This window comes from Chionomys nivalis, chromosome 13, assembly GCF_950005125.1.
Source record: "Chionomys nivalis chromosome 13, mChiNiv1.1, whole genome shotgun sequence".
NCBI lineage: Eukaryota > Metazoa > Chordata > Mammalia > Rodentia > Cricetidae > Chionomys > Chionomys nivalis.
Window position 1 is genome coordinate 67,990,099 of NC_080098.1, and position 9,157 is coordinate 67,999,255.

At 44.6% G+C, this 9,157-nt stretch overlaps 1 non-coding gene and 1 pseudogene across 1 annotated transcript; both read left to right on the forward strand.

Moving 5' to 3' along the window:
• Window positions 1-3,708: 3,708 nt before the first annotated feature.
• Window positions 3,709-3,815, forward strand: LOC130886298 (U6 spliceosomal RNA). The gene has a single exon (XR_009058271.1). It is a non-coding gene; the product is annotated as a U6 spliceosomal RNA (small nuclear RNA).
• Window positions 3,816-5,365: 1,550 nt separating this feature from the next.
• LOC130885986 (60S acidic ribosomal protein P0-like) lies at window positions 5,366-6,255 on the forward strand (annotated as a pseudogene).
• Window positions 6,256-9,157: the final 2,902 nt, after the last annotated feature.

Consider the following 9,157-nt stretch of genomic DNA (forward strand, 5'->3'; position numbering starts at 1 on the left):
CATATACATACCACATGTATATAGACCCTGAAGAGGCCAGAAGAGGGCATCTGATCCCCTGGAACTGTAATTACAGATGGATGTGGGGTACCATATGGGTGCTAGGAACTGAATCTGGGTCCTCTGGAAGAGCAGCCAGTGCTCTTGACATCTGAGCTAACACTGAAAACTTTTACATGTGTATAAAGTTCGGATATACATCTGTGTATAATTGCTGGTCATATATATGCAGGCATACATATATACCTATAGGAAAACCACCTTAAAACAGTTGATTATAAAGTGGTCATTGGAAAGACCTAAACACAAATAGGTATGGAAGTAAACCAGGACTTTGCTAAGAGATGGTTTTCTGAGTAGCATAAATCAGTCAAAAACATAAACAGCTTAATAAAACATAACCTGGATAACTATACAAGGTATACATATACCAACTCAGATATTAAATTATTCAATCTTGTAGCATTATTTATAAGAAAATGTATTGTCTCCTAGCGACACACTATCTTAGCATTAGAATTAATCTTATCACAACTTTACTATCTAATAATGAAATTAGCTCTTCTTAATGTCAACAAATACATTCGTATTTTATAGGGAGCAGAGCCTAGAAACCACACAAGAATACCTAGATCAAATGAGATGTTTTAAATCTACCTGCCACAAATCAGTTTAGATGTTCTCTGAACATTTTAACAATTTAATCACCCTTTAAGTGAAAGACATTAACTATCCATCTTTTGGGTAAGATGTAACAACCTTGCCATTTTACTACAATACACAGTTTCAACGTGCCCCAGTCCTGGAGGTTTATAGGGACTGCGTCTTTCGAATTCCCATCAAGAAAAGAATATATGACATAAAGACCTTGAACTGCACGCACACAGCTACCATGCCATGTGTATAACAACCTTGACACCAAGCCTACATTCCTCACTTGCATATTGATAACATCCCTGAAAAAAATCCCCTTGCAGGATTTTCAAGAGCTATCTCACCTTGCAAATCCTATAAGGAGAATTTTCCCCGGAAAGGACAGATTAACTTTGTTCCCATGCTGCTTTAGACAGAAAATGACACAAGAAGTAATTATATTTAATGCAAAGTGTGCTTTTAGATAAATCACCACGAGGCTACAAAAGACTGGTCACTTAGAAGTCTCCCTAGGAGACAGTAAGAAAATGAGCACTTACTGTTCTTCATGGCTACACAAATCGCAGTTGAGTTCTCTGAACACCTCTGTGTCTCTGCATCCCAAAGGGCTCAACAGAACCCAGCCGCTCAGAGAAGTCCCAAAGACAAACACATTTCAGCCTTCCTTGTCATACTCAGATGCTTTGATAGCCAGCAGAAATCGAAATTCTAAAATTTCTTGCAAACTGACAAGGCCTGCCGTAGATGATGGAGTAGCCCAAACTATCCAACAGAACCTGAACGGCTCAGAACTCCAAGGTGCACCAACTGGGGAAACTCTGGGGGAGTCCAGGCATTCATTTCTGCTCACTAAATAAAGACAAAAGGCAGCTAATGGTGACAAGGGGTGGGTGGCCTTTGCAATAAAGTAACTGCAGCTGCTGTTCCAACCATTCGGCCTTGTCTCCCTGCCTGCGGTCAACTTGTTGTGGGTGGGTGACACCCCAAATGTGTCATTTTCCCAGGGATAGTTATTGTTAGGGCAAACCCTGGATCCCTGATACGTTAGGCTTAGCTGCCTTCCTACAATTGGCCAGTTAAAAAGACCAATTAGTCAAAAGTAGAGAGAGGAAATTTATCCAGGTGACCACAGAGAGGTTTGCTGAGCCCCAATCTGTCTTCCAGGGTCCTGACATGAGATTTAGGTCTAAGTACAGGTTGACAGTATGCGCAGCTAAGCAGTCCTGGTCAAGATGTGGTCCCACTGATGACTGACCCATCCTTGTATCAGCCCCCGCTCTCCTGCAAGCTGCTCTGACAAGATGTGAGATCTGTGTGGAGTCTTTCTGGGAGACAAGCTCTTTATCTGCCGTGCAGCACGGCCCATCTTTTTCCTTCCCCACTATAAGACACCTGGGAGATCCTGATTCTTTCAGTTCCAGTGTTTGGTAGCTCTGGGGACGTGGGGGACACAAAATGTCTCCTTAGGGTATCTTCACCTGTCAGGAGAGTTCAAGTACAATTTGTGGAAATTTGGTGAGCTGAGACCTAGAAGGTCAAATGGTGGCTTTCTTTATGACGTGAAGCATCCAAGTGGACACAGGAGAAGGTTGCCTTTTGGGGGAAAGGCTTGGATATGAACCTACTAGAGGAAATGTTGGACTTAGGTACTGTGACCAAAAATAATCAAGTAGTGGGCTGACCAGTTGAGGATGTGATTTTCATTGCAAGTCATAAGCCCATTGTCAAAGTAAGATATATCTGTGCATCAACATGGTCACTTCTACGTCCTAGCAGAGCTATGGAGAACCAGCCTAGAGCAAATTATCTTCAGGAGCTTTCTATGCCAGGAACACCAGGCTAACAGGCAGACCTCAAACTTCTAAGAAAAGCAAAATGAAACAACAAAAAAAGGCCTTTTTAGAGGGGCCACCTTTGCAGCTCTGCCATGAGCTAACAGGGAGCACACTGCCTGCCCTAGAGGAGGCTTTACCTGCCATGTGGGCAGGAAGCTGACATGGCCTAGTACTCTGATAATGCGAGGCCATGAACCCAGAGTGGTTCCCAGCCTAACTACATACCCCATGAAGGCACAGGTAGGAAGTTGTACTCTGTCCTAGCAAGTGACCAGAACCCACACACAGGTAGGAAGTCGTACTCTGTCCTAGCAAGGGACCCACGCAAGGTAGGAAGTCATACTCTGTCCCTAGCAAGTGACCAGAACCCACTTCCTTCTCTGAGCGAGCTGCTTTCCTCTGGGAGTGAACTGAGCATTCCTGTCCAACCTATCCAAAAGGAGGGAAGTAAACCTGTGACCATGGGAGGAGCCCAGGGCTACTGTGACAGGGTTCTCTCTCTCTCTCTCCCCCCTGTGGACATGGCTCTCTCTCTACTGTGGATGAAGATCTCTACTGTGGTCATGGATCTCTACTGTGAACACGGATCTCTACTGTGGATGTGGATGTCTACTATAGACGTGGATCTCTACTGTGGACGTGGATGTCTACTATAGACGTGGATCTCTACTGTGGACGTGGATGTCTACTATAGATGTGGATCTCTACTGTGGACGTGGATGTCTACTATAGACGAGGATCTCTACTGTGGACGTGGATGTCTACTATAGACGTGGATCTCTACTGTGGACGTGGATGTCTACTATAGACGTGGATCTCTACTGTGGACGTGGATGTCTACTATAGACGTGGATCTCTACTGTGGACGTGGATGTCTACTATAGACGTGGATCTCTACTGTGGACGTGGATGTCTACTATAGACGAGGATCTCTACTGTGGACGTGGATGTCTACTATAGACGTGGATCTCTACTGTGGACGTGGATCTCTCCCCCATTTTGTCATTCTCAGCTATGAATCCTGAGGAACTCACTGACTCCCTCAGTTCCTGACCTTGGCAGAGAACATAAAACTTCACCTCACAAAACTGCCCAAGGAATGAATGAGCATGCTGTCACTAGAATCCAGCAGAGAATGACTTGAAGGCATTGGAGGAAAATTCTTGTTAGTGCCCAGATAAGAAGTACTTTTTGATTATTCAAATCAGAGGAGAAAAAAGTGTTTGCTTCAGCAGCACATACAATAAAACTGGAAGGATACAGAGAAGACGAGCACGGACCCTGTGCAAGAACGGCATGCAAATTCATGAAGCATTTCGTATTCTTAAATGGAAAAGGTTTTTAAGAATGAAAAACAGTGGGAGAAGTTGGAGGAGGGAAAACTGTAATCAGAACATATTGTATGAAAAAATCTATTTTCAATTTTTAAATTTTAAAAGGCATAAAGCACAGGGGAAAAAGTTGATTTGATTAAAATCCAAACCTGCTAAGTGAAAATGATCAATGACAAAGTGAAGTGGGTAGTGACAGGTAGGGGAAGGTCCTTACGGAACACTGCTGAGCAGGATACTGGGAAGGAGTCCTATAAATCAAGCGTAGAAAGGCTGCCAACCTAAATAACAAATGGGTAGTCTCTCAAGACCGAGCTGAGCCAGAAGGCACATGCAGGGGAAACTCAGGAGGACATATTCCCAGAGCAGTGGAAGACAAAGGGGGACAGGCAACTGCTGGGCATCTGACCTTGCAGAAGCATTTTCTCTGTCAGGCTGTGGTGGTCTCTGCACACCCCTGGCCATGTCACTTGTCAATGTTCTTATCGACAGGTGTATCTATGAGAGTCTTCAGCTTTCTGAGTTTGTTTCTTTGGGAGTTTTTTTTGTTTTGTTTTGTTTTGTTTTGTTTTTTTAATTAGAGTTTCACATACATGGCTCTACTTGAATTCTGACAAATGTTCACAGGATGAATAGCCAAACAAAGACTCTGCAAATAACAAGAAACTCACAGGAGAAGAAACAGCAAGAGTCCCCCCTCCCAACCTCCCAAAAAAACCAGTCAACAAATGCACAAAATGTCCAGTGTTCACTGTCATTACTTAGTAGAGAGAAAATGAAAGTGAGATTCTATTTCTCAATTAACTCTTCACAAAATTATTCCTGCCTGGCCACACGTGGGCGCTAGGACCATGTGCAGCATCAAGAACCCTCAGACATGGAGAATGTAACCGGGCTCGATTGCTTTGGACTTGTCAATCTGTCTCGAGTGCACCACAGCAAAGTCTTGAGCAACTGTATCAGAGAAAGGTATTGACAGGTGCTAAAGGAATTGTTGGGGACACCTTCAAACTGGAAAGCAACTCAACTGCCCATCAGCTGTGGAGTGCCCCAGTCAACAAACTCTGACACAAAGGCATGTACGTTTGTCACATGGGGACTGGCACCAGGATCCCCAGCAGATGCCTGCACTGGAGAATGCAGGTCCCTCATATAAAATGTTATAGGGTTTGCACAGAGCCGCCTGCCTCCACCTGTAGACTCTGAGTCATCTCTGGATGACTTAGTGCAATGCAAACGCAGTGGGAGCTCTTCCTGCTGCGTTGTTCAGGAGACAATAGGAAGAAAAGAAGTTCTGTGATTAGCAAAGATGGCTTTCCTCCCTGAGTTTCTTGGTCTTAAGACCTCAGATGTGGAACTCAGAGGCACAGAGGAACAGGTATGTTCAGGCGTTGAGGGTCCTACAGGCACTACTGGAATTAGTCACTTCCACCATTAGGCAAGGAAACTGCCATAGAGAAAATAGAAAAGATTTCTCGGCAGGCATCTTCGTTACAGTGACATCGTCTTTAAACCCTATGTGGCAATCCCTAAGACACTGCCGTGATGCCCCGGGAAAACAGAGTGATCTGGAAGTCTGCCTACTTCCTTAGGATCTTTGAGATGATTGTCCAAAATGCTTCATTGTGGGAGCAGACAATGTGAACTCCAAGCAGATCAGTAGATCAGCATGTCTCTGGGAAGGCAGGTTATGGTACTGACGAGAAAGAAGCTCAGGATGTGCACAGCTATGGGGGCATCTGTAAACTTCCCAGCTCTGGAGAAACTGCTGCCTCATAGCTGGGGGAGTGTGGGCTTTGTGTTCACTGAGATCAGGGACACACTATTGGGCAGTAAAGTGCAGGCTTCTGTCCATGCTGGTGCCATCACCCCGTGTGAGGTCACTGTGCCAGCAAGAACTCTGGTCTGGGGTGGGAGCAGACCTCTTTCTTCCAGGCCTTTAGGCCTCTCCTCTAAAATCTCCAGGGGCACTGCTGAAACTCTGAGCGCTGTGAGCAGGTAAAGAGAGACAAAGCGAGAGCCCACGAAGCCACACTGTCGCTCATACTGAGCTTCTTCTCTGGGCTGATCATCCAGCCGATGGCAGCATCTACAGCCCGGAAGTGATGATACGAAAGAACAGACCCCAAACTCTGGATTCCTGGAGGGCATCTGAAATGTTGCCGGTGTGTCTCTGCAGATTGGTCACCCAACTAGTGTTCCACACTGTATCATCGGTGGGTGCAAGCAGGTCCTGTCTGTCTGTGGAGACTGAGGACACCTTCCCACTTGCTGAAAAGGTCCGGGCCTTCTTGACTGATCCATTTGCACTCTTGGCTGCTGCCCCCATGGCTGTGGCCACCACTGCTGTTCCTTAAGCTCCTGCAGCCCCAGCCAAGACTGAAGGCAAGGAGGCGTCAGATAGGTCATGTGAGGACATGGGATTTGGTCTCTGAGTAATCCCCTCAAAGCAACCAATTCAGCCAGTTCAACTTGAGAAGCATGGGGATAATAGCTTACTCCTCAGGAGAAGGGGAGGGGAGGAGCCATGACTGTGCTCTAATGAAGCTTAACTTTTAAAAATAGTATAATAACATCTATTGAAAATGTTACAGGACAATGGGTGAATGGGAAGCACATATTTTAGAGCTAAGGGAGTTGAAAACAAGATGATACAGACCCTCGCTAAGTCACATTGTCCTGGAGCATCATCCTCATGAAACCATGAAGACAAGCATCAGAACCATCCCTCTCTTTAGCAGCATCCAGAGAGCTACGCTATCAAGGGCAGTGGAAGCCTTCTGAATCACTGGCCTCTGTTTGATTTGCTAATCTGGGAGTTGGTACTCAAGATGCTCCATGGAATATTGTTCACCAAGCTGCCTATCTGTACCATGTACAGTGTGCACATCTCTGAATACAGACTGATTTTCACATATGAAAGCTTGTATAAAGACATAAGCCTCTCAGCTGTTGACTCTCATGTCAGGAGCCGTGTCCCCCCAAAATTTACAGGAAGCACCACCGTGAGGAGTTTTTGCAGAGGGCTTCACTTTCCAATTGTATTGAGAATAGTCTTATTGACCAAGCCTATCTCACACCCAAATTAACTGCTAATAGAGAGTTATCTGTTAGCAGAACCTGCCTCACATTCCAAACTATCTAGAGAACTAGGTGGGTCACCTTGTGACTTCCTGACCAAGGAATCGTGACGGCGTGGACCACGTGGCAAGGTCCCATGCCCCAGCCCCCCAAGCTCCCCATTCAGGGGCTATATAAGCTGTAACCATGACCCTAATAAACGGAGGCTTTGACAAATACGCTTAGCCTCCTTCCTTCTCATCAGCCTATGCCTTTCAGGTGGTGCCTCTCCGTGACCCTGGAATAACTGGCCAGCCAGGCGGGTTACAAACCCTAGACAGAGTAACCCGTCGAGGCGGTCTACAGTGGCGCCCGAACCAGGGACTCGGAGCACGGTTAACTTTCCGGACGACGATGCGCAGTCCCGGGACAACAAGAAGAAAAAGAAGATTCTGCAGCTGTAGAACTCGGACAGATCTGCAGGATGAGGTAGGCGCAGGTTCGCTGTCGTTCAATAAGACATAGGACAGTCGCTCTCAAGGAAAGAGAAATTCATAAAGGAATTTCAGCAATCACTCAGGGTAAGAGGAGTAAGAGTAAAAAAAGAGATTTAGTTGTATTTTTTTGTTTTATAGATAAAATATGCCCCTGGTTAGTTTTAACAGGCCCAGAAATACACCCTGTTCTCCGCGTCTTCCTTAGTTTCCAAAAAGGACTCCGCAGCCACCACCCTGTGCTCTGACCGCTCCCGATAACATGCCTTTGATTCAGAAATTATTTGACACAAAGCCGCCCTTAAGGCCCAAATAGAAGGTCTCAAACAAGTTCTTACATTGCAGCATGAACTCTCAGACCTCCCCTCTCAGATTCGGGACTTACAATTCACTATGGAAAAAGGCATGATTTTAGACAAATGGGCAAACGGAGCTAGACAAGAGAAAGCTGCTGAGCTCCACCCTGATTCCACAGAAGACCCCCTAGGGCTAGAGAGCCTGTGTCTTAGCCTCCTGCCACATGGAGCGGAGGCTGCCAGACAGTTTGCTATAAGGAGGTCTGGACTCAGAAAGTTACAGCTTCAGGACAATAAAAGGAGATAAATGTGCTTCTTTTCCATTCTAAAAATTTTGCTTCTTGGTCAAAAATCTTTAGTTTGTAGGCATATAAATTTATATCTAAGGTAGATTAATTTCAGTACTGTGGTTCTGTAGAAAAGTTTTGAAATCAAAGACTGTGATACATTCAGAGGATTTTTAAAAATTGTTTAGGATATCCTGAATTTTTATTTCTTTCTTATAAAGTTGAGGTTTGTTCTTTCGAGTTCTGTAAAAAATTTTGCTATAATTTTAATGTGCATTTATAGTAAATCTGTATGTGAGTTCTGTGAGAAATGTTGCTATAATTTTTAATGGACATTTACACTGAATCTGTAGACTGCTTTCAGTGAAATTGTCATTTTTGCTGTGTTTTCTTCTACTTTCCCAAGAAAATAGGAGATCTTTATTTTCTAATGTCTTAAATTTTTTCTTAAAAGAGTTAAAGCTCTTATCGTACAAGTTTTTTCATTTGTACGCCCGCTCTTGGGTGGGAGTCGTATTGTCTCAGCTTGTGGTCCTTTCCTGTTGGTTGAGGGTAAACTGCTGAGACTCAGGCCTCAGGCCTCTCACAAAATTTATCGAGGGCCAGAGTTATACTCTAACAAGTGATAATGGTTAAAAATAAAAAAACAAACAAACAAACAAAAAAAAAAAACATTTCCGCCCTCACAAGCAGAGGTAACAGGACCCAAAAACTTCTGTCCTGCTTGCTTGGAGTTACTCCAAGATATTTTGTGGTATTCATGGATATTTAAAAGGATGATGTCTCTTTTATCCTAGGTGTAAAAGAGATACACTTGGGTTATTTTCAGAATTTTGGCTATGATAAAGTAGTTCTGCTATAAACATAGCTGAGCACATGTTTTTATGGTCAAAAAAACTTTTGTATTTAGGCCCAACAGGGGTATTGATAAGTTTTAAGGTAAATATTTGCCTAATTTTAAAAAATGGCCATAATGAGGGACTCCCAATGCTGGGGAGACTCTCACTCAGGTCTCGGGAGGGCACGGCCCCCCCAATGACTTGCAGGAGACTGTCCTTGCTGCAATCGCACGAGGCTCATGACCCACGTGGGGGAAGAGTTTGGCCTCTAGTGACCTGTAGAGGAAATTTTTGGAAAAGAGACCACAGCCCTGTGGTCCAGGAGGGTCATAAAAATTCCAAAAATCCAGGGATGGTCGCA